The sequence below is a fragment of the Vigna umbellata genome, chromosome 1, assembly GCF_029865625.1.
Source record: "Vigna umbellata cultivar VRB3 chromosome 1, Vumbellata_1.0, whole genome shotgun sequence".
Classification (NCBI taxonomy): domain Eukaryota; kingdom Viridiplantae; phylum Streptophyta; class Magnoliopsida; order Fabales; family Fabaceae; genus Vigna; species Vigna umbellata.
The window spans coordinates 68,287,112-68,314,628 of record NC_142165.1 but is presented as its reverse complement, the minus strand read 5'-3'; the positions used below and the strand labels follow the sequence as shown (position 1 = coordinate 68,314,628).

General features: G+C 32.6%; 1 pseudogene; it reads left to right on the top strand.

Annotated features, from left to right (window-relative positions):
* LOC148206145 (pentatricopeptide repeat-containing protein At4g32430, mitochondrial-like) lies at positions 1-26,962 on the top strand (annotated as a pseudogene).
* The last annotated feature ends 555 nt before the right edge of the window (positions 26,963-27,517 follow it).

Here is a 27,517-nt window from a genome sequence, read left to right as displayed (position 1 = left end):
ATGAAGAATTGGGCAAATAAACATCGTAGGGATTTACACTTTGCAATATTTGATTGGATGTATCTCTGCCTAAGGCCTCGTCGGCAATCAACAGTTACCGGTGCAGCCACTACGAAGCTTATGAAATGTTTTTTTGGTCCCTTCCAAGTTCCCAAGAAGATTGGTGAAGTTACATATGAAGTAGACCTGCCACCTTCTGCCAAAATTCACAATGTCTTCTATGTGAGTCTCATCCGTCCTCATAAGGGGCCATTACCATAATCCCTTTTATCCCTCCCACTTGAAATTGAGGATCACCAACCAATTCTGGAATCAATTGCAATTGCGGATTGGAAGAGAAATACTGATTTCCCCACATTTGACATTCAGGTATTGATCCAATGGAAGGACTTGCCACTAGAGGCAGCAAGTTGGGAATCTTGGTCTCAAGTCCAACAACAATTTCACCTTAAGGACAAGGTGCTTCTTCATCAGGGAGGGGATGTAAGGAGTGCAGGACCCATATTACTTGATTCACCTACAGGCCTAATGACCACTTCACATACAAGCCCCACTGCAGGTCAGAATCAAGGAGTTGCATTAGATGAGGACTATGAGAAAAACACCAAAAGGATTCCATGCTAGCCACATTACCTCAAGGACTTTGTGATCACGTCTTCTCGTAAAAAGGGGAAAACCGTTAGGAAGAAATGATTAATAAAATTCCTAATATTTTTTTATATTATTTGCAAATGATTAGTTACTGCAAGGTTGTTACCAAGTGCATATATAGCACTGTATTGTAGTGAAAAGAGGGAGACAATATAGAAAATTTTTTCTACATTCATTCTCTCCTTTTATGATATTCTTCTGATTTGTCATTCTCTGTCACGATCGGCTTCTTTCAGCGTTTGATAATACTTACGTGGACCACTTTCGAATTTTTACATTATGGTCAACTAGACTATTGTGTAGAATCAAATATTTTTTGGCACGTGCAGGACTATTGGACCATTTATTACAAATCTTAATATTAGGCATTATGTGACTTCACTTGGTTTTCATCTACAAAAAAATGTTGTCGAAATAGGGTTTGCAAAAGGAATAGATTAAAATTGATAAATGGTAATGGTATGATGCAGAAATTGTTCCACAACGTGGTGTTCCTTTTCCTCAACTTGCTCCACAAGTCATGGTTCATTTTATGGAAGTTGAGGTTTTCTTTCTCAGTTTCTCAACAGAGGAATATGGGTTTTTATAAGCCACCTCGTACTATACAGAGACTGATTCTTCTTCTAAATTTAGACAAATTCATTTGTTCCTCCTTTCTAAAACTTTCTTCTCTCTTTAATTATAATTGATTTCAACATTTAAAAAAATTGTTATTTAGTGGGAATTATTTTATAAAACTTATAAAAATTCTCTATAAATTAACATTAGGCTTAATTACCTACTTAGTCCCCATGTTCGGAGGTAATTTGCTGTTTAGTACCCGGTTTTAAAAATGTAGGCATTTGATACCTATGTTTTGAAATTTGTATCAATTGAATCCTATCCACTTAACGCCGTTATAAATCTAACGTTTTTCTGACTGTGTATGTGATTTGTGGACGAGCGACGAGGACGCTCGTCCAGCGAAGAGGACGCTCGTCCAGCGAGGCAGAAGAGGACGCTCGTCCAGCGAGGCAGAAGAGGACGCTCGTCCAGCGAAGCGAACGCCCAGTCAGGCAAAAGAGGACGCTCATTCAGCGAAGCGAACGCCTAGTCAGGCAGAAGAGGACGCTCGTCCAACGAAGCGAACGCTCGTCCATAACCGCTCGTCCACAAATCACATACACAGTCAGAAAAAGCGTTAGATTTATAACGGCGTTAAGTGGGTAGGATTCAATTGATACAAATTTCAAAACATAGGTATCAAATGCCTACATTTTTAAAACCGGGTACTAAACAGCAAATTACCTCTGAACATGGGGACTAAGTAGGTAATTAAGCCTTAACATTATTTAAGATAGTTAGAAGAAGTTGTCTAAATACTAATAATAACGAGGGTTTTAATTGTTTTCTGAATTCGGAAATTAAATACATTTTTCACATCCATCTCTCTTTACTCAAATCTTGCAAAATTTAACTTCACTCTTGTATCCTCATATTCCCACCTTTTCAACAAATTTCCCAAATCTAACTTTTTCAGTTTTTCCCATATTTCCCACCTTTCCCCTTTTTATAAATTTTGCAAAACCTAACTTCATGAAATATCTGGATTTATTTTCCACATATATTATCACATTTCCCTCTTTGCGCAAGCTTTTCTGTTATACCTAAGACCACGTAATTCGTCTATCTCTTCATTTTAGTGTCATCCTCAGGTCATCATCTTTCCCAACCCATCATTGTTCGTGTTCTCCATTCTTAGTTCATCGGCGGTTTTCATCATCGGTTGTCGGGGAGGGTTCAACTACGTTGTGATTGTGGTCGCCAAGTATTTATGGTCGTCATTGCTCTAGCCATTATGGTGGTTGTTACATCCTCAATGATCATGGTTGTCTTGGCCGTTGCGTCCTTAGTGGTCATGGTTACCCTAGTTGTTGTGTCCTCAATGCTCGCATTTACACTTGTTGTTGTGGTTGTCTTCTGCCCTAACCTTTTTTAGGGTCTTCAAGCTATTTACAAGAGCTTTTTAGTAACTTTTCTAAAAATAAAGTTTATTTTCATACATAAGCTTTTGTCTTCTTTTTTTTCTCTTTCCTTTGTTGTTGTCATGTTTACTTTACATATTAGACCACTATGAGTACCATTTTAACATGGTATTAGAGCTTTGTTGTGTACTATAAAGTTCTTTTTGTACATGTTCTTTTCTTTCTTAATTTATTTTTTTGGTTTTTTGTTGTCTTCTCTTCTTGGTCACTATGGAATAAACAAAATACTATGGAAGATCCATGATCATTACCTTTAGTGCGAAAATTAAATTGGAGTTTATTGATGGTACTGCTCCAGAACCTATGAAGACTAATCTTTCATACACTTCCTAACAATGTTGTAATAATATGATAGTTTCTTGTTTAGTGCACTATGTTTCTTTTCCTGTTAGACATAGTAATTTTAGGATAGATAAAGTATTGGGTTTCATCCCACAAGTAAGGAGATCTTTCAGTGGCAATTTTTTACTAAACTAAGAGTTATCTAGCATAAGGGCTGAGAGTTTTAGGCATGATCCCATGTTCGTGTGTTCTAACAAATGTTCTTGCAATGTTCTTCCTACCATTATACAGAGAAAGGAAAAAGACAAAGCCATGGTATTTTTGAGAGGCTTGAATGAACAATATGCCAATGTCAAATCTCATGTGCATGCTACTCATGGATCCTATCTCTTCTATCACCAAAATATTTTATGTTACTCAATAAGAAAGACAACTTTTGGGTAATAACATTAATGCTAATTTTGATTCCAAGATTAATATGACTGCTACTACCAATGGTGTTATGTGTAGTAGTTCAAATAATCTTGTTTATAAGTCTTATTGGGTGAGAGGATTGCATCACTTTTAAATAGGAAGAGCATTTTCATTCCAAGATTAATATCACTGCTACTACTAATGGTGTTATGTGTAATAGTTCAAATAATTTTGTTTATAAGTCTTCTTGGGTGAGACAATTGCATTGTTTTCAAAAAGGGAGAGCAAAAAGGAGAGGTATCTCTTAATCTCATGAATAATATCTAAAAAGATTTGGCCATTAATGAAAAAGAGAAAAAAAAGTAGACCTCAACACTTTGAAATGACTCTCGGATGCGCCACCACGCAGGACGGAAAAGGGAGTATATCTATAACTTTGAAAGGTGTTGAGAGCGCGTAAGAGCTCCAATGAAGATGTCATTGATGACACACGGTGGTCGTGGCTGGCCGAGACGATTAAAATTGTGTAGTTGTTGGTCGAAACTAGAACTCCAGCGGCAGCATCAACAATAATGTGGCAGAGGCGACAAAAAGTTTTACATAAGAAAACCTTAAGCTTTAGATACCATGTTGAATATCGTGAAAACTACGTATGAGATTAATCTCCCTTGTGTTGAATATACACATAGGATATTGTATTTATAATATAATAGATATGGACTATACCTAAAATACAAATAAAAATAATAACAAACTAAAAAAAACAAAAAATAACAATAAAATATTTAATAATCTAATATATTTAACATACTTAATATCACTTTTCAATTTGTTTACTTGAGATTTATGTTTTAAGGATGGCATACTAAGGATAAGGAGAGGTGATAATCAGACGACTAAGGATAATCAAGCGAATGGGGATTATCATATAAAACTATAAAACAAAATAATAATAAGAAAAAGGTGAAAATACCAAAAAAAATGTTTTCATTACTATTGAAGCATGAAAAATATTCAATGAAGGATATTAGTAATGTATGAAAAACGCAAGGAAGAAAGATAAAGAAATTATATGACATCTAACTTAATTTGTACATTTGTCAAGGTTTGTTTTCTTTAAATTTATGTAATACTATTTACATTTTATACTATTCATAATTATATTATATTTATTATTTGGAATTTTACTCAAATTCTATAGTTGATGCTAAAATCTACTACCACGAGTGCAAAAATGACTTTTAACGTTACGCTTATAACGTCTAACCACCGAAAATCCAACGTAAAAAATGACCGGTGACATTTTTGTAAATAAAACGTCATTATAGTAGTCGGTTCCTCCAGGGTTAGACGTTAAATCCTCCTTTAGACGTCGGGCCCCCCAAATCAGATGTCAAATCCTTCTTTAGACGTCGGTCCCCCATATCAGACGTCAAAAAGGTCCGAAAATATCTCATTTTAAGCGCCAATATTAACTTTTTTTACGACATAGACGTCGAGCCTCACTTTCTTTCGCGTTTTCGTTTGATTTTTTGCTTTGTTCGCGTTCGCCAGTTATGTGTTTTCTCTCTTACTGCGTTCATCTTCTTCCTTTGCTTTCTCTCGTTCGCCATTAACGTTCAGGTAATTTTTTTCCACTTTGCACCGTTTAAAATCATTTTGAATCGATTATATTACGTTTAGAACCATTATCTTTCATTTGCACCAATTAAAATTCGTGTTCATTGGCTTTTGGTGCAGTTCTTAGGCGCATTCTAGGACAACTGCGGTAGCAATTTTCGAACCGTTATTATGCGCGTTTTTCTCCTCACCCTCACAGCGACACTTGTCTACTCTCTCACCTTCAAGTCAGAGAATTGTTTTTAAAAAAAACCCATGAATTGACGTCTGTTGTTCTTGCAACAAACGTTAACTCACGTCTGTTATAAATGCAACAGACGTGAATTGACGTCTGTTCAAAGACAACATACGTCAATTTAACAGACGTCAAAAGCCCAAAATAACTGACGTTAAAAGCTATTTTTGTGTTAATGTATTATTATTAACCCCAAAAATTAGAAGTAAACACTGAAACATCTTCGACTTTTGCTTAACAAGTCTTTCAAATGTATCCATAGGTGCACTAAATCTATTCTTTTTTTAAGACATAACTTCTCCTTTTTCTTAACATCAAAGAGTTAAGGAAGCCTTGTTTAAGTTTTGAACAAAATCTGATGCATACTCAAAGAGGGGTTAATACCTAGAACATTTGACAACGTCCAACCAATTGTTTTATTATGCTCATCTATCACATTGTAGCAATCGTTGTTTTTTATCATAAAAAATGTTAATAAAGATGATCACTAAATTTTTTTGCACATATTCTAAATAAACGATAATCCAAAGATATATAGATGCAACAGAGTTTCAAGATGGACTTTTCCAAGTATATATATGAGGACCAAAATGTGATCATAGCAAAACATGTTCGAGTTCCAAAAAGACTGATCGATTACAGCTGACCTTTATTAACATTGAATTTGATTCTTCAAGGTTTTAATCTAAGATAATAGGAGCTTCCTAACTATCAAGTCATAATTTGGCTGCAAGGTTCACGTTCTTGTTTTCAATCTAATCTTTTTATTCTAAGTTAGAACTTCATAATTCTGATGTATTTGCTGAATTTCCTTGTAGTTTGGTAGTATTTTGGTTTTACTTGCTCCAAAACAAGTTGGCTAATAGTACAATTGATCCTATTGGTCCAATTAAAGTACTATAAGTATTGATCCTTACGGTTCATGAAAGTTCAAATGAATAATCAAGAGATTCTTTAGGGTGGGAATATTTTTCACTATAAAATAAAGTTATCGTTTACCTACCCATATAAACTCGTAAGTAAATTTGAAGTTAGTTCTTCATTGTACATACATAACACAATTTGTATGTAAATTCATATTACGTACAATGTTATTTATATATGTTTGGAAAACGTTGTAATATATAAAAGTTTGATGAACGGAGGAACTAGTATATTTTAGAAGTTAAAATGAGTAAATCAAGTTATATACGAGGGAAAACAATTTATGCATGTGATTTGTAGGTAGGGAAAATATATAATTTTATTAAAATGATTAAAAAAACTATTATTAATTTTCTGACCGTACAACCACATTTATACATATTAATTGAGACATTTATAAAAATGTTAAGGTTTCCTCCTAAAATAGTTATTCAAAAGATTCTTCTAGGACAAGTGGCACACAAGTCAAATACCACAATAACTAAAATCATAACTAACTTTTTCTAGAACCTACACCAACAAAACAATTAAAACGGTATATACTAGTGATGAATGAAATCAGACCACTTAACTGGTCTTTTCACCAATCTTTTGGACCTAGAACCCTCATCCAAAGGACCTTACATAACAAACATTTATTTAATAAATGTAATATTGTAAAAAATGTTACTAAACCTTTTTAGTAATACTTTTTTTTCTGTATAAAGGTAATACTATGAAAATGTTACTATAAACTCTTGTTAAAACTTTTTTTAAATAGGGAGACATTTTCAAAATTATTATTAAAAAAATTTAGTAATATTCTTTTCTAGAATTAAATATGTTTTCATCCTTAAACTATATCCTAACTATAATTATTATTAAAACTTTCATGTTTGTTTCCTTAACTTTAGAAACAATGAATTTAGTCTTTCTCACTTAACCATATAAATCATTATAAGATAAATGATATTCAGTGTGACTCTCTGACACGTAGCTCAACATTTGCTGTTCACATGACAAAAATTAATTTTGTGAATTAAATTAAATTTTCTTCAAAAAAATATGCACTAAAGGCTCTTTTTCTTTTTCTTGATTTTCATCTTCTTCACACAACACATGGTGGATTGAGAACGGAAAAAGGGTAAGAAAAATATAGAAGAATTAATAGAACAATGATATCCCTTTGCATTTGGAGTTGCAGATCCAACATCAACATAGCCACAAAAACACTAAAGATCCTAAAAACATCAAGACGTTTAAAAATGAAAAAGCTTGATGTTATGAGAAAAGAAAGAATGAAAATTGTGTATCTTATTAAATAATAAGGAGAGAGTACAATTGATATATATAGATGTTTAAAACAATATAAAAATGAAATATAAATATAAAAACATAAATGCACAAATATGAACGAAAAATAAATTAAATCCAATATCCCCCTCAAGCTGCAGCATATATATCCTTAATGCTCAGCTTGGACAACAAAGATTGAAATTGTGCTGGATGAAAAGCTTTAGTATGAATGTTTGCAAGTTGGGCTGAAGTAGAAACGGGCAGGAGCTTAATTACATCAGCTTGAACTTTATCCCTTATGAGATGACACTCAATTTCAATATGCTTTGTCCTCTCATGCATGGCTAGATTCTCTGCAATTTGTATAGCAGATTGATTGTCACAAAACAGAGGAACTGGTTGTGGTAGAGGCTGCTTTAAATCATGGAGCAAATACAAAAGTCATTGAATTTCACATGTTGTGGAAGGTAAGGCTCTATATTATGCTTCGGTTGATGATTTAGATATAGTACATTGCTTCTTGGATTTCCAGTTGATTAAGGATGCACCATAAAACACATTAAAACTAGTCACAAACCTTCTAGTGTCAGGGCAAGCAGTTCAATCAGAATCACTAAAAGCATTGAGAGCATGTTATGTGTTGGAGGGAAAGAATAATCCTTGTCCTGGATTGTTCTTGATAAATCTCAGGATCCTTATTGCTATTGCATAGTGATCTTCCAAAGGATTGGAAAGAAATTGACTGAGAGTACTAACAACAAAACATAAATCTGGTCTTGTGTTGGTTAGATATAATAACCTTCCAAGAAGTCTTCTATAGGCATGCACATCTGAATAGGGTTTCCCTTTTGTCTTGGAAAATTTTGTGCCTGGCTGTATGGGAGTAGAAACAGTTTGACATCCCAACAATCCTGCATCTTCTAGTAACTCTAGAGCATACTTCCTTTGTGAAAAATTAATGCCCTGTTGAGATCTTGCAATTTCTAAGCCTAGAAAATACTTGAGGTCTTTAATCTTGAACTTTGCATCTTCACAGTTTGGATTTCCTGGATGTCATGACCTGCCAAGACTATATCATCTACATAAACAAGTAAGATGGTGATATGAGCAAAATCACTTTTGACAAAAAGTGAATAATCTGATTTTGATTGTATGTAGTCCAAAGAAAGTAAAATAGTTGTCAACTTGTAATTTCATTGTCTAGAGGCCTGCTTGAGTCCATATAAAGACTTCAACAACTTACAAACTTGCCCTGGTTTTTCTATTTTGTATCCAAGAGGAAGAGAAATTTATACTTCTTCATCTAGATCCCCATGTAAAAAAGCATTATTTACATCTAGTTGATGTAAATACTAATGTTTGGAAGCTGCTAAAGCCAGAACCAATCTTACTATTGTGAGTTTGACAACAGGTGAAAAAGTCTCAAAGTAATCTAAGTCTTGTTGTTGTCTGTGTAACCTTTGGCTACTAACCTTGCCTCATATCATTCAATACTCCCATTAGCATGCCTCTTTATTTTGTATACCCATTTACATCCGATAGATTGCTTTCCATTAGGTAGATAAGTCAAAACCCAAATTTTGGTATTTTCTAAAGCTACAATTTCTTGATCCATGGCATTTCTCAACCAATCATGTTTGATGGCTTGGTTATAGTTTTAGGTGCACTAACTTGGGAAAGATTAAGGACATATGATTTATGAAGAGATGATAATGCATCATATGAGAGATATGAAGAGATAGGATATAAGGTACCTGTGGATGACTGAGTGGCGGAAGTAGATAACATGTTGCAATGGTCCTGCAGATAAGATGATTTATGTTTTAGCCTGGTTGATTTCCTTTGTGGAGTAGTAGTGACAGGTTCAACATAAACAGGTTGAGAAGAAAAAATAACAGGGCCTAGAACAGTAGAAGGAGGAGATGTAGGTGGTAAAGAGGGTTTATCAGTAACTTCTGAGAAAAGAGGTGATGGAGAGGAAATGATTTTGGTGACAAAATCCAAGGAATTTTGTGTATCAATAGGTGAGTGCTTGTCACTAGTAAGAAAAGAAAATATTTTTTCATAAAATACTACATTCGTTGATAGAAAAATTTCCCTAGAGTTGAAATCTAACAAAAGGTACTTTCACTCCTGTTTTAAAACCAAGTAAAACACATTTTCTTGCACGAGGTTGGAATTTTGTTCTATGAGTTTGAAGAGTTGAAGCATAGCAAAGTGAGCCAAAAACTCGTAAGTAAGTAATGTCAGGTTTAACATTGTGTAACAGCTAAGATGGAGAAAAATATGTCAAAACTTTGGAAGGTAAAATATTAATGAGTTTCACAGCATAACAAACAACAAAAGACCAGAAAATTATAGGCAAATGAGATTGAAACATTAAAGATCTAGCAACATTGAGAATGTGTTGATGTTTTCTCTCAACAACTCCATTTTGCTGAGGTGTTTCAACACAAGATAATTGATGTTGTATCCCTTTTTGTCTATATGCAAACTCATTACCATTATCTGATCTAACAGCTTTTACATTAATTCCAAATTGTGTTTTGATATAAGAAGCAAAGCCAAGAAGTTGTGATCTTGTATCTCACTTACTTGCCATCAATTTAATCCATGTATATCTAGATATATCATCCACTATAGTTAAGAAATATTTGAAACCATGAACAGAAGAAGTTCAAAAGGGCCCCCAAATATCAACATGAATTAAATCAAAAGGAGCTTTTGAAACAATAGTACTTAATTGAAAAGACAATTTTCTTTGCTTAGAATAGTGACAAGTATCGCAATGAGTGTATTTTGTATCAAGAAAAGTGGCATACATGGTGCGTAATTTGATATAACAATAAGAAGAATGATGCCCTAGTCTAGAGTGACAAATATCTATAGAGTTAGGCCTTATTGTAGAATAAGCAATAGAATTCTCAAGAGTAATAGCAGTTGGTGAACCAAGGGGTGTGGATGCAGGAACTATCATGACATACAAGCCATATCTTTCTTCAGCTTTCCCAATCATCTACAGGGTTGACTTGTCTTGTATTTCACATGAAAATTCAGAAATGGTAATTTTACAAGATAGAGATTTAGTTAACTTTGTTACCGAAATAAGATTGATTGAAAAATTAGGAACAAACAAGACATTATTTAAAGTAAGGTGTGTGCCAAGAGAAACTGTGCCAGAAAAATGAGCAAATGAAGAGTTCTTGTTGGGTAGTGATACTATAATTGGTGAGATTCTATGATAAGAAATAAAATGAGACAAATAACTAGATATATGATCAGTAGCACCTGTGTGTAGAAGCCATTGGGAATAAATATTACCTTGATCCTGAGAAGAAGTTGAAACATTATGAGAACTCACTAGATCAGTAGAATGTGTGACTGAGGGATGAGATTGAGGAAGAAGTGTCAATAGACCATGAATTTGCTCTTGAAAAAGTCCTAGATATGAGGAATGTGACTGCGCCTGAGAATTATTAGAAGAAAGAACGACTGCATAAGCCATTGAATTTCAGAACCTCAAATTGGACAAAAATTGCACAACCAAAATCTCTGGAAACTCCTCCATATTCCTCAAAAATCAATCCAGGGCTACGAGTGATTAAAGCACCCAATTGTTTCTCATTGAAAACCCTAGAAAGCAAAGTCAAAACATAAAACATAATGATGTGAGAGTAACATAGGGAGTAGCCATAGAAAGAGAATAAATTGTAGGAAAGTCAAGAACGAAAGGTAGAAGATGAAGATCTTGGCAGTAACAGAATTGGTTGCGGAAGAACGTGATCAACAATTAGTTTTCTTCTAATACCATGTTATGAGAAAAGAAATGATGAAAATTGTGTATCTTATTAAATAATAAGGAGAGAGTACAATTGATATATATAGTTGTTTAAAACAATATAAAAATGAAATATAAATATAAAAACATAAATGCACATATATGAACGGAAAATAAATTAAATCCAATACTCGAAACAATGAAAGAAGAAAATAAACTTTTTCATATTTATGATGTTTTGATAAAAGTAGAGATCAAAAGGTGGCAAAGGCTAGCTAGTGTTCTTGAATCACTAAAACCAACATAAACAAGATGGAAGGAATGAACCTAGTGAGTGTTGTGAAGAAGATGAAGATGATGGTTGTTGGGTGGAGTAGAGGGGAAGACAAAAAGAAATGAGAACCTCCAGTTTAGAATTTTAGAAAACCAAATAAATTTTTGCCACGTAAATAACACCTGTTAAGAGATGTATGATGACAAGTGACAACACACTGATGAGAGGATAGGAGAATCTTAATTTAATGAAAGTAAGAAAATTATCTAACAATATATCTAATAGAAGACATTCCTACCTTATTGAAACCACTTCTTTTACTCATTTGTTGGTATCAATATATGTGTGTAATGTCTAACAAAATTAAGATAATTAACATTGGCTTAATAGCACTGATGGTCCTAATTTTTGTTAGCTTTATTCGAAATGGTCATAATTTTTTTAAATTCTTCAATGTAGTACTAAAGATTGTAATTTGTGTTCAATTTAGTCCTTTTTGCAAACGCTGTTTAAATTGTTAACGACCAACTGTCTAGTTGTGCAATTAGTGAATGACATGTCATTTAACTGCTGACGTGGACACTTTAAGGCATAGTGAGGTGGATTTTTTTTATTTTTGGAAGTGATTTTCTGAAGAGCCCCTGTGCCTCCACCACCTCCTTCCAAACCCAGATTCTACCGCGCAACGCAGCTGCAGCAGATCCGCCGCCCACCGACCACCCTTTCATCCCAAAAAATGGTCTGATTGAGACAAAGGAGTCTTCCAAGACCATAAACTTCTCTTATTGTAATTCCTTTGTCTCATCCCTCACCAACGACACCGCAATAAGTTTGAAGATGGCTGATACTCCACCAGATGATTATTCTTGGAGGAAATACGGACAGAAACCAATTAAAGGATTTCCTAATCCAAGGTGCATAAAACAACATTACATCGTGTTCTGATTTAAATTATCCACCCCTTCAATTCCCACTTTAATTTGTTCTTTCACCCTACGATTTCAAATTTCAAAATGTACCCTTGTTCTGTTAAATTGATTTTGTTTCCCTTTTTCTCTTTCCCATGTCACTAAATCTAGAAAGATCTTATCATGGCTTGGTTTCTGTCATTTCCATGTTTTATTGTGGGTATTTAGTTTTTGACGCTTCTTTACTCCATATTTCAACTTCACCAAGATAAACTTGGATATTTAGTTTTTTGTTTTTCTCTCTTTTTGATATTATGTGCTGAAACAATATTTTTTGGAATAAGGTTTTCTTTTTTATTCCTTTTTTAGTTTTGATAGGTCATGGATGCTAGCTTTTTTATGCTTCTGATGTGTGTATATTTGAATTATTATCAATCTTATCATCCACATTTTAATAAAATCGATTATGCACTTTTACGTTTTCTGCAGATAACCGATTTGTCATTTTCTCTGTACTATACTTTTGTGATTGAGGCTTGTCATGGTTTTAATAAGGTTCATATTCTTTCTTCAAATTCAATCATCTATGTATTATTTTATTGAGATTTTTCACATCTGAGTATGCGAGTTTCTTTTGCAAAATTTATATATGCTTCTATCCTTACATTTTTATGATATTTATACAGCAAATGTCGTGGTTATTCTTTAGGGACATGATTAAAGGAATTTTCCTTGTTGTAATAATTGGTCCACCTATTTGTCTTGAATTATTAAGTGCAGTAGTGTTAGAGTGTGTCCAACGCATCCCATCACAGATTATGTTATAATCATCCCATCCCATCCCATTGTTAGAACACCTTTCATCACAAAGTATACATACATTAGTTTCATGGATGATGACCTTTGATCTGTCTAAAATTGTATGCATTGAATTCTAGGCTAGGGTGTTTGTTGAATTTTGAAGGCCAAAATAGGTTCACCTCTTCCTATCCTTCCATTCTTTTCTACACCGACAACCCATATCCACCCATCACCATCATCTTCAACAAAACTCCATCCCTTACCACAACAATTAAAACCCTAACCAAAAGTTCAAACCAATTTTGGTGGCAGATGTAGCGGTTGAGCTTCAACGAAGCTCAGAGAGATACATCAATTCCTTTTTATGGCCTGTGATGAAATAAAAAGGCAGAGAAACAGAGGGGGACGAGGAGTGAATGCCGACAATGAGAAGTGGAATTCATCAAAGGACGACGACACTTCCGGTGTCGGCAACGTCTCCGACGACACTCTTAGCCAACCAGGGAGACCTGCGATGATCATGTTCGGATGCCATCATATCAATAAAAACCCTAATATCATAAAATCACTTTCAAAAAACAAAAATTCACATCACTATGTCTTAAAGTATATAGTCAGCCATTAAATGACATGTCATTCACTGATTGCACAGGTGGACAGTTGACCCTTAACTATTTAAGCGACGTTTGCAAAAAAGACTAAATTGAAAATAAATTACAATCTTTAGGATTACATTGAACAGTTTAAAAAAATTAGGATCATTTCAAATAAAGTTGATAAAAATGGGAACCATCAGTACTATTAAGCCATTAACATTTGATAAAATAGTCTAACAATACATAAATATATGTAATCTTTATTGATTGAATATGTGCTTAATTAAGTTGATTATCCAAATACACCCACGTACAAAAACTTAGCTAGAAAAACAATTTCATAAAATGTTAAATCTAAAAGTTTCTAACCAAACAATTACTATCATCATTTCATGAGATGACTCTCTTCCATCAATATTTTTCATCGTCTACCATACAAGCAAAGAATAGTGTAAAACAAATACAACTGTTAACACTAGTTAAGCAATTAGTATAACCTATTCATAACGTATCCTAGTAGATGATATATATGTGCTATATTATCCAGTTTTGTCCATGTTTATTGAAGAACTGAAAGTCAAAAGCCCCCTTCGCACAAAAAGGCATTTCATTATAAAAGAACCCCTAATCGAATAGTGAGTTTGTTTCATCTCTGTGGATGTTTTATTGTAGGTCATTATGTAATTAACTTTTACCTACGAATTTCGATTACCGGTATTCTTGATTTTTCTTGTATCCAAAACTATTTTTCACCTGCTTTTTTGACTTATACCCCAATATTGAAAGCGTTCACGGACATTCTTCCTTCAAAAAATGGGAAACTATCATCTCAACACACTCATTATGGCGAGGTAAACTTGGTATACTATTAACTCATTCACACAAAGCCACAATCAAAGAATAAACAGTTTGATCCATTACAACAAGAAAAAGATGGTGTCTACGTGAAAAAGTCATCGATGTGGCTAAATGTCAATAATGCCATATTTCTGATAGATTACCGACACACATGTCTTAGTCAAGTCATAAATGGAACATAATAACTTTTTCCAATAGTCAAACAAAAACAAAAACATGGTAGTTAATTACCTACAGCATTATTTTCAGTAATTACCGTCACATGGAAAGTTGTCCCTAAATACCCGTCGCTAGGTAGTAGGTTGATTGAACAGCCAATCTTGTTCGTACTGTTAGATAAGGCTTGTAAACGTTTGTCTCACATCATCTACATAGTGAACTTATGAGACATGTGTTATCTTCTGCCTTAAATAATTTCTTGCATCACTTAAGATTTGAGGTTAACTAAATATTTTATAAATATTTTTCAAGATAAAAATTGAAAAACTTTTAGATTATTTTAGTCTTTTTAAGGTTTAAGAGTTTGATTTTTGTTTAAATTTCTAAAACTGATTCAAAATAAACCAAACCACAATATACCTTTAGGATATTATTATTATTATGATAATATTGACTCTATCGATTGTCTTTTGCATACTACTCTTTCAATTATATTAATTATTATATTTTATATGTTTTTATAACATGTCACATTCCCTTAATTAACGGAAAGATATATCTGATGTAGAGTTTCATTGATTATTGGATGTGAAATTATATTTTTTTTTATTTGGTAAGAAAACTTTATGACAAATTATATATTTTTTTAAATAGAAGAAAATGTTGTAATTAAAGTTTAAGTGATCATAATATAGATTTGTTTTTATGTTCTTCCGAGTTACTTGATCAAATTTATCATATTAACATATGCTAATTATAGTTTTACGTTCTTTAAGCTGATTTAAAATTTTAGTTTTTATATATATTAATGTTAGATTATAAAAATATATGATTTTAACTTTCAATGGTGTTAAATATTTAATTCTATAATTTTATTAATTTATTATTTAATATATTTATCAAATTTTTAGTGACATTTATTATTATATTTTAATTTAAAAAATAGAAAAAGAGATTAAATCATTGATAAAAAGAAAAGAAAGTGAACTTAGAAACTAAAATCCACTACATATATATATATATATATACATATATATACATATATACATATATATACATATATACATATATATACATATATACATATATATACATATATACATATATACATATATACATATATACATATATACATATATATATACATATATATATATATATATATACATATATACATATATATACATATATACATATATATACATATATACATATATATACATATATATACATATATACATATATATACATATATACATATATATACATATATACATATATATATATACATATATATATATATATATACATATATACATATATATATATACATATATACATATATATATATATATCAGCCAGGTTAACTTGGTGATCTTGGGGCTCTTATAGGATTGAAGACATCTCGATCACAAACGTATAAATCTCAATTAAGACCAAATGTATATAAAGTTGAGTAAGTTTTTTGCCATCTAAAACATCAAAATTCTTTGTCTTCTACTAATGTTTTTATCATATTATGCTTACATGGGTCTAAGTGTTTTAAACACATACTTAATGATCATCAACACTTAAAACATTTAATGTTGTACAAAAAGTGCCTTTTTGCTTGCATACTTTATTCTCATTGTTTGGTCAGGAAATATCAACACCAAATTTTAGAAGTTTTGCAGAAAGAACATTCATATGTGTTGAGATAAAAAGTCATTCCTGAAAGCGCTGATAAAGCACTGCCACTCTACAACGTAGACCTGAGTCTGACTATCTATCTAAAATGACTATGAAGTCTACACTACAAAATAACTATTAATTAGGGGAGATTTTTTTTTCAATTTGTAGAGGTCTTTACCTGCCGCAAATCGATTCCCAGGGGCTTTTCAAAACCTCACATTTAGAGTCGCCACAATCGATTTGCAGAAGTTTTTTATGATACCCGATATCGAAGTTATATTGTAGATGTTTTTTTTGTGTGGAGGGTGTTAACTTGTTCTATTAGTAAGGTTTGAAACCTCCTCTGTTTATAATAGCCTATCTACATTCATAATTTTTTAATTTAATAAAATTTATATTTTATAATAAGAAATAAATAAAATATAAAATTATAAAGTACACAAAATTTAATCAAAATTAACTTTATTGATAATTTAAGATAAAGTACATTCATAGACAATTACAATGTAAATATAAAAAAAATACATAATTTAAGGAACATTAATATCGAAGTCTTGTATTTCTGAAATGAGTTAGTAGGAGGTGCTCCCAAACTCATGCATTGCAATCTTCCATAATGCTCTCAACCTAACACTCTTCCAAAGACTGAAAAAATCATTGATACCCCAAGACCATGGCAAAAGTTCTACATTTCCATAAACATCAAATAGGTCTGTTTAGCTTTCCCAGCCATCCTGCATAGATCTCAATCAAGATTATCATCATCCCTTGTTATGTGCAAGCTCATGCTAAATCAACCCTCAATGAGGTAACCCTTCATTTCCGCCAAGCTTCACCTCACAATAATATTTCTCAACAACATCATTTGTCATGTATGCATTAAACATGATTCTTCTTTTGTAGAAGCTGGCAAAATGGGGGGATAGTTCAACAAATTTTCTTACTATAATCAGTGTTGGTGACACCAGCTAAGAAAATGTTATTTTCTCATAAAGGTCTTTTAGTTTAGCAAACACCTGCATTGTGAATTATCACTTCCATGTTAACAATCATTCACAACTACAAAGTAATCTGTCTCTCTGTTAATTGCTACCATTAGAAAAAATCATAAACTCTCAACTCACAGGTGTAAATTAATGCACAAGAACATTTTCCTATTATCTAGTATGAACCATATTACGCTGACAGGAGCTAAGTAGCCTGAAACTCTATACAAAGCTGAAAGTGCTTGATTTTTTGTTACAATAACTTCACATAGGAGTTAGAAAAAGGGCAAAAAGAACAATGAAGATCACTAATGTAGAATAACCCTTATAAAAAAAAATAGAGAATATGAAGGACATAGGCCTATACTTGAAATGTGTTTAATATCCTCCCTTTCACTCTAAAGCCTATGTTGGTGGAGAGAAAAAAATGAGGGACTTTGTTCCCTTCCAATTTTAAAAATTAAATCAAACAACAAAAGGTTTATATAAAACCTTCCGTCCATATTTACCCCAACCAAACACGATGTGCATGAGCCAAAACATTATGACGCTAGAATTGTAAATAAACGTATTAATCAAACACCATGCAAAGTCTTTTCACCTCCTCCTCATAGAATGCCTTGTCAAGTATCTAACTTTCGCTATATGTTAGCTTAGCAAAAATAGATTGATAAAGGGGTACTTTTCCATGACAGCACGAACCTACATGAGCAACCAGATAAAAATTTAGGACCCAAAAAGCATTATTAAAAGAAATCGAACAGGAATATATCGACAATACTAATGCTTTGATGGTCAATAGTTTCAGGATAGATAGCAACAGGGAAGGATAAAGAACTCATACAAAAGACCCTCCAGAAATCGGTAGCCAAAACCAAGATAGTAATTTCAAATTACAAATGGAATAAGAAACAAGCATATCATTTATGCCGGTATAATAGAATGTTCTAAAGAAAAAAAAGGAAAGCTTCAAAGTGAAATCTTCGGAAAACATATGCAAGGATCAATCAAAGACTCATGCTCATGTTGCTTAATCCATACAACAATTTTTAAACCAAAGACAATAATATCATTAAAAATATCAAATACCAATACATCTTTTGGTAAAAAGAACCATATCAAAACTAGGAGTACATTCCACTAACTTGGCTATCAATAAACACAGATCAATTACCCCAAGAAACACAATCTATAATGGCCTGAGAAAAGTATAAATTGAATGAAGCAAAACACCTTATGCCTACCAATTTGACAACCTAAAACATCATGTCAATCATACATACCTAAATTGCCTTGTCTTGTAAGTAAATCATACATACTTGATTAATGTCCTCACAGATAGAAAGTTCCTCATGACCATATGGGTATCTGTTTAAAATAAGTCGATCATTACCAAAAGAATCATGCCAAAGTATTATACAAACATTACTAATGTGTGTACATAGGGAGAGAGAGAGAGTTGAGGGTTAAGAACATACATCAAACCAAAATTAGAGTACAATTTTCTATGGTCATCTCTCGTCAGTTTAGTACTAATATTTGAAAGTCAACTTTGTGTCCAACAGTCATATCTCAAGAGGGCTATATATAGAGAATTCGTAGAAGAGAAGAAAGTTGTTGAGAAAGATAAGAGAAGAGAGAACACATACAAAAAAAATCATTGAATACTTACTATGCCACTCTCTAAGCTCATGTCGTCTAAAGCTCTTCATTATAAGAGAATGAAGTTTGCGAGTTCTCAAATTTCATTGTATTGTATTTATTCTTTCTTTGAGAGTTATTTAAGTATGTACTTGTAATCAAAACACGAATTGTATTTGGATATTCAAAAGTTAATCAAAACACTAATTGTATTTGGATATTCAAAAGTTAATCAAAACACTTGTATTGTTTAACTTAGTTGAGTTAAACATTCTAGACAATTGTTTAGGGTTGACACCAGGAGTGATTAAACTCAAACTAGTCAAGTTGACTAGAGGAATCAAAAGTTGTTGATAATACTTGAGAATCAGTTGATAATACTTGGTGTATACCAAGTGATTTGTACTCGTTTGTAATCTTTGAAAAAGATTAGTAGAACCCCTTAAGAGGTTTTAAGGGAGACTGGACATAGCTTAGATTGGACCAGTATAAAAGTACTTGTGTTATTGCTTTCGTTGTTTAAAAAGCTTTATTAAAAACATACACATCCAACAACTACTGCAGATAGTCTGATCTCTACAATAGGTATACCAAGCGTTGTTTTGCGAAAAAAATGTAAAACATTATTCAACTAACCATATTGTTAACCAATAATGTATGCACCTTATAAAAGTTACGAAATGTATTATATTTAGATTTGATAATAAATTAAAATCATAAGACACAATTAATAGTTCTTTAAATAGGTTGATGTTAAGTATCACAAAAAAATATTTAAACAAATAAAAAACAGAAAAATATGGAACCACGGACAAAATTTATAGTTAACAAATTTGAAAATTATGTTATATATATTTAGTTTTTTGAAGTTACGTCTTTTTAGGGTTTCAACTTTCAACCAAAAATTTATGTGACAATGATTGCTTTTGCAAGGACCCTTGGCATTTTTCATATTGAAAGAGTAAAAGTAGTTGTGAATATAAGGCTGATTTTTCTTCTCTCTTTGGTTGAACACTTACAACACGACCTCTTTAATTTATGTCACTAGTAAAAAAACAACATTTAACCTCGCACAATAGGCTTCGATTTAGACGAAATCGAAGCCTATAAGAATGTAGTTGCATTTTTGTATATTAGGCGAACTTATATGCCTCGGTTGAAGAGGAACTGAAGCATATAAGGCTTATGACCTCGGTTAAAGTACATAACCGGTGCCTAATACTCTGTCAAAATTTCACCCGCCCTATGCAAACTTACTTTTGCCTGTCAACTCACCTACGACTTCGGTTCTCTATAGAATCGAGGCGATATGTGTTGCAAAGAACTGACAGGTCTGATTAGAGTAGTTCATATTCTCTTTGTTCAACCCCTATGGCATCGGTTCACTCAGAATTGGTGTGAAAAACTTCTGTTTATTCTTCGGTTGGCGCCAAACCAAAGCGTATAAGCGGCGCATAGGCATCGATTGATGCTTTAACCGAGGCATATAGGGGTTTAATGCTTTGGCTAAAGGTAGAACCGAGGTAGTATCGGTCACGATAAATAAAAAATTTTAACCCCACTGTTCATTTTCTTCTTCGTCGCCAAGGTTGTTCTTCTTCCTGGCGCTGTTCTCGCACACTATGTTTGCTTCTTTGCTTCATTTTCTTTATTGCTCCATTTCTTTCTATTGTTGCACCGCCCTCCATTGCCTCTGCCTCGATTGTTGTCGCGTTGGTGCTCCATTTGCTCCATTGTTGTCACCGTTGCACTGGGCTGCCCGCAACACCGCCCCTACTGAACCGCCGTCGTTGCACCGTCACTGGTCCGCCCCTGTCTCTAGTCCGCCCCTGTTGCACGGCGCCCTGTTGCACGATGTCGTGCTGAACCGCCCTCGCTGCACATCGCTGGCGGCTTCCTCCACGGCCTTCATCTTTCTCGTGGGTCTTCTTCTTCCTGGTAAGTTTTTGTATCATTGGTTTATATAATTTTTAGGTTTATATAATTTAGAATTAAGTTTATATAATTTTCAATTGTTAGGATTGAGTTGGTTTATATAATTTAGAATTAGGTTTATATAATTTTCAATTGTTAGGATTTAGTTGATTTGTATAATTTTTAGGTGTATATAATTTTGAATTAGTTTTGTATAATTTTGAATTATGTTTATATAATTTTGAAATAGGTTTTATATAATTTTGAATTGTTAGGATTGAATTGGTTGTTGATGTTAATTGATGTATAATTTTGAATTAGAGTATAGAAATTAGGAATATTTGGATTAAATTGATTTATTTGGTGATGAAATAAACTTTAAGATTAGAAATTATGAAACTAACTAATGTGTTGTTTGTTTTTGTGTAGATATTGTATTGTTGTGGTGAGGTTTTATACGTGGACATTCTCGATAGTTGACCGGCTTTCACGTTTCCAGGTTTCTATCCTTAAAATTTTCCTTTTAATATGAACATGTAATTATTTGTTTGCTTGAATATATTGTTTGCTTAAATATATTGTATATTGTATATGAAATTATTTGTTTGTTTGAATATATATTGTTGTTGAGAATCAGCCTTAGTTTCTCGTTTGAGATTCAATACAAAAATTAGTTACTATCTCCAGATTTTTTTTAACAAATGTACTTTTTACAAATGAATAGAGAGGAGATAGTAATAATAATTTACAAGTATTGAATCTTGAATTGTCCGGTTGGACAGTTTAAGAAGAGTAATAACTTTTTCATAGTTTATTAATACATATCAATTTTAATATACTTTGTTACATTTGGTTCCATTCAAATGATGTTACTTAACATTTTATAATTAAGATGATATATTGTAGTGTAATAGACAAACGGGGTCATATGAATGTGGTTACTACGTCATGTATTGGATGATGACCATTATTCGTGCACATGACACCAGTGGATGGCAAACGGTAATATTTAGGTTTGAATTTTATTTTCTCTATAGTCTATATTGCATATACACTAATTGAAATTATTATGTTTTATGCAGAGATTCAATAGGACTGCTCCAATTCCAGAGAAGTCACTTCAACTCGTGAGGAAAGCACTGGCTAAATATGTAATTCAATTATATAATAATATGTAGTAGATATTAGGATATAGTAAGTTCTAAGTTTATGTTTCTAAGTTGTTTTATGCTTTTCTACATTATTATTAGTTTAACTTTGTACATTGCATTGATTTATGCTTCAAACTTGATTTATGATTACATTGGATTGATTTATGCTTCTAAGAAGTTGATTTATGATTCCATTGAATATATTAATGTTTTAATATAATTTTCATTCAAAATATACATTTATGGATTATTCTAGACTGTTCTGGCTATAAAAATATATGCAAGTCTGGTTTTGTAGTTGGGAATGTTGCAGAAACAGACCTCATTTAAAAAAAACCAGGGGCATATGCCTCGGTTGAGGTCATAACCGAGGTAGAAAAGCCCCTTATGGCCTCGGTTAAGGTCACACTCGAAGCAGAAAGGCTGGCGGATGAAAAAAAAACAAAAAAGGACTCTACTGCCTCGGTTCAAGCTACAACCGAGGCAGTAGAGGGGGACATACTGCCTCGGTTTAGAGGGAACCGAGGCATAAAGTCCTACGAAAAAAAAATCAAAAAATCTACTGCTTCGGTTAAGGCTGAACCGAGGCAAAATCCTACCCTTTTATGCCTCGGTTCGCGCCCGAGGCAAAAAGTAGTAGACATTTTGTCTCGCCTGAATATGCCTCGGTTCGGAAACCGCTGCCTATGGGCAAAAATAACCGCTGTCGTTTCTCCTACTAGTGTGTTCATCACTCCAAATATAGAAAACATTAAAGGCTTGACAATGTCCACCACTATCTATTATGCTTCCAATTTAATAGTTTAAAAACTACAAATACTTTTCATGTTTCTAAAATATTAAAAACGATATATTTTTCATTTATTAATACTTTCTTAATGCTTTTCGTGTTTCCAATATATATATATATATATATATATATATATATATATATATATATATATATATATATATGTATTTATCTATTTTTTATATTAGAAAAATTATAAGAAGATGGTGATAATAGTGATTGATAATTTTTTAGGTGAGTTAACATCTTGATCTTACATGTACAAGTCAAATCTTCCCGATAGAGTAAGAACATAAAATTCAAGTTTTCATTGGTCACTTTATGTATATCCCACCTTGGCAGAAAAGCAGAAAGTTGCTTGTTTTGGAGATAGCATAGTAAGTTTGGTAATGTAGAATGTTTGTCTTGTGATCTTTTCCTTTTGTTGACTTTAATAAAGATAAGTGTGTTTTATCTTGTCAAGTTCAGGCATAAATAATGTTTCTATCTTTCTTCTATTCTTTAGCTTTATTGGTGAAAGAAATACCGTATACGAAGCATTCTTTCACTTCTATTTTTATTACAAATTCAGATAATTTTATTTTTATAAAACTAGATTAATATCTTTCATGTTGTCACTATGTTGACCTTATTTAGTTTTGAACCTAATTATTTTATTTTTCTCCCCTTGCTTCGTGTTCTACCCAAAACGTTGTGGAAAGAAGAAAAACGTAGCCATAAATTTAGTGGAAGCTATATTCCTTTACCATTGTTCATTTAATTTCCTTATTAGTCCTTGGTCTTTTATAAGACAGTAATAATAATTTTCTTTTGCTTTTATGTGATGAGAAATAAAAGTTTAAAGTATGCATAAAAATCAAAGTTAAATATTAAAGCATTGCCATGTTGACATCTTCGTTTATAGAGAACTACAATAGTTTTTTTATTTTTTTTACATCATCTACCTTTACAGCTTGATTTACAACCATATGGCCAAATTTATAGACTCTTTATGACCATGTAAGTTACAAAATGTTGAAGTTACAATATGTCAAATTTATAGTATTTTTATGATTAACTCAAATAAAAAAAATATATTTTGATGTACATAAATTTGTTATATTCATTTAATATTAATTATTGTTTTTTTTTCTAAAACTCTACAAATTCATTCTATTATCGTCATCGTAACTTTGTGTTATACTTTTATAACATGTATCTAATTATCCGTTATTCCTAGAAAAATAAAAAAAGTGCAAGATAATTTATAATAAACTGTGACATGTTGGAGGGATTGTTTGAGTGTGTTTTCCTCGTGTTTAGATGATCATAACACACGAATAAAAGGGGAAACACGATAGAAGAGGGAAATTTGATTTTCTAAATTCTTAATAACAAATGTTTATCGAAAAATCTCGACAGTCAGCATTGATTCGTACACTATATCAATGAATAAATTCGTCAATAAAAAAAATTAGAACAGATAGTGGATAAATACATTATTATTGAATAAATCTGTTAATAAATATTTGTTATCAACATACATGAAAACGTACGCTGTTTTATGTAATAATAAAATGAGAGGTAATTTAATTAAATATTTTTCAGTGAATAGTGTCAGAAAATAGAATAATTCAGTGTTTTGCATAAGAAACTGTTGAAACAGTTAAAGAATATAGGATAACAGATAATCCGTCAGTAATTTCGTTATTTCTTATAGATAGCATTTTAAAAGTCCTTGAATCATGCAGTCATGAATCCGGACTGTTAGGGTATAAATAGGATGTGTGTAGTTTAAACGTGTATTTCAAGTTATATTTATTGAATTAAATATGAATAGTCCATTCATCATCTAATAGTTCTTGTTAGCTGACCTGAATGTATGAATTCGTGATTTAGCTTACTAATGATTGAAATTCTTGTCCTGTAGGGGTTACTACTGGTTTTTCTGTATTAAAGGGCGATGTAACTAACATTTGATTTCTCGTGTGTAATTGTGTTTTAATGCAGAACTTTTTAGCGCTATATGCAAGTGGTTACTTAAACTCGTTTGTTTTAGTGAAGTATTCCAGCATCCGATAACCTTAACCAGTTTTAAGGTTGGGTCATAGTGGGGACCATTACGATTGAGTTTTTGTGTTTATGGTAATGGCATACCCTCTCAAAAAGCCCCAAAAAGTGCACTAAAATTATCATTCAAGCATGGCTTCAAATTCTTCCATACATTCAAGCATGAACACCACCTCTTCCACCTTATTCACCACCCAAATGCTGCCTCGGTTAATCATTCCATGCTCAACCATTTGCACACCCACCTTCCCTTTCAAGCTCTCTTGCTGCATTTACGGACCAATTTCGGTTGCATTCTCTTCAAATGTTGATGAGGTCACCTTTGGCTTGTCCCTCAAGGCATGTCAAGGAGGTGAAACTCTGATGTCAAATCCACGGACTCGGGTGAGTGCTGGGTTTGTTTCACTTGTTTCAGTGTCTAATTTCGAAAAGGCTTTGGTTGTATTTGAGAATGAGTCATCCGGACAGTGTCTTGGAATACTGTGCTTTCCGGGTTTGAAGAGTTTGGATGCTTTGCATTTTGTACATTCAATGCATTTTTCGTGGGATAGTTTTTTATCAGGTCACATATACTACTGCTCTTTCATTTTATTGGGGTGATCATGGGATTTATTTCGGCCGCAATTACATTCTCTTGTGGTTAAGTGTGGATTTGGTTGTGAAGTTTCTGTTGGAAATGTCCTTGTAACAATGTATTCAAGGTGGGTAATGTGAGATGAGGCTAGGAGAGTGTTTGACGAAATTTCCAAAAGATATATAGTTTCGTGGAATGCAATGATTTCTGGGTATGCTCAAGAATGGGAACGTTATGGGTTGGAAGCAGTTTTATTGTTTGACAACATGTTATGTAACCATATATTAATTGACCAAATTTCAGTTACAGGTGTGATATAAGCTAATGGTCACATGAGAAACTTAAAGCTCGGGAGGCAAATACATGGTTTGATCCAAAAGGTTGGATATGGAACACATGTGTCAGTTTGCAATGTTTTGATGTCAACTTATTCTAAATGTGAGCTAATGATGCAAAAACTGTTTTCGAGGGCATTAGTAATCGGAATGTAGTGTCTTGGACGACAATGATTTCTATTGACGAAGAAGATGCAATGTGTCTCTTTAATGCAATGAGAATTGATGGAGTATATCCAAATGATGTTACGTTTATAGGACTAATACATGCTGTAACAGTCAGGAATTTAGTGACAGGTCTAATGATTCATGAGTTGTGCATAAAAAGTTGCTTTTCGTCAGAACAAAATGTCTCCAATAGCCTTGTTACCATGTATGCCAAATTTGAGTGCATTCAAGAATCAAAGAAGATTTTTGATGAGCTTAACTATCATGAAACGGTATCTTGGAATGCATTGATTTCAGGGTATGCTCAAAATGGCCTGTACAAAGAAGCTTTCTGTACATTTTTGTCTGCTATAAAGGTGATAACGCCCAGCCAGTACAGATTTAGTAGTGTGTTAAATGCTATTGCTGCTGCTGAGGATATATCATTGAAACATGGGCAACGTTGCCAATCTTGGTTAAACTTGGTTTAAACACCGACCCAACTGTTTCAGGGGCTCTACTTGACATGTATGGCAAGCGTGGAAACATTATTGAGTCTCAGAGTGTTCGATGAGACTCTTGAACGAACCCAGTATGCTTGGACAACAATAATATCTGCCTATGCTCGCAATGGAGACTTTGAGGTTGTGATGAGTTTGTATACAAAAATGGAGAGGGAAGGAATCAGTCCTGACTGCATCACTTTTCTTTCTGTTTTGGCCGCTTGCTGTAGAAAGGGCATGGTTGACGTAGGCCATAGAGTATTTGAGTCTATGGTGAAGAAACATTCAATTGAACCCACCTCTGAACATTATTCTATTACGATAGACATGTCGGGCCGTGTTGGAAGGAAGTGGGATTTAGTTGGGTGGATGTTTCTAATGTTGATTCCTTATATTGCATAGTTTCTCCTCTGGGGATAAGTCACATCTTGAGTATGATAATATTTGTAAAATGGCAGAGCTTCTGGGGTTGCAAATTAATTTTTTGAAAGAGAGCAGAGAGAGGGAAGGAGAGTGGTGTCATGAGTAACAAATCATGAAATAAAATGAGCAATTATATTAATGAGCTATGCACTTCTAACTTGATCTTATTCTTTTTTTTTTCAGGTTAAATTATGTTAAAGAAGCATGCCCTATAACTTTCTAAGTTTGGTTTTGTTGGTTTTGCTTTAACTAATTTTCTTGCAAAAAGAAAAACACTGAACAAAATGTATTAAACATTTATGTTTATAAAAACATCACAGGGTATGTTCTAACCAATGTTATTCAGGGAATTAAGACAAAGGTTTAATACCTATTTTGATTCCTCGGTTTGTGAGGTTTGTTCAAAGTTGTCCTACCTTTTTTTAAACGTTCACAATTATTCCATATTTTGTAAAAAACGGTTCGAGTTGATCCTTTTTGCTTATGGCGTTAAGAACTTAGCCAGAGTGTTCAATTTTTCATTACGTGGCAACT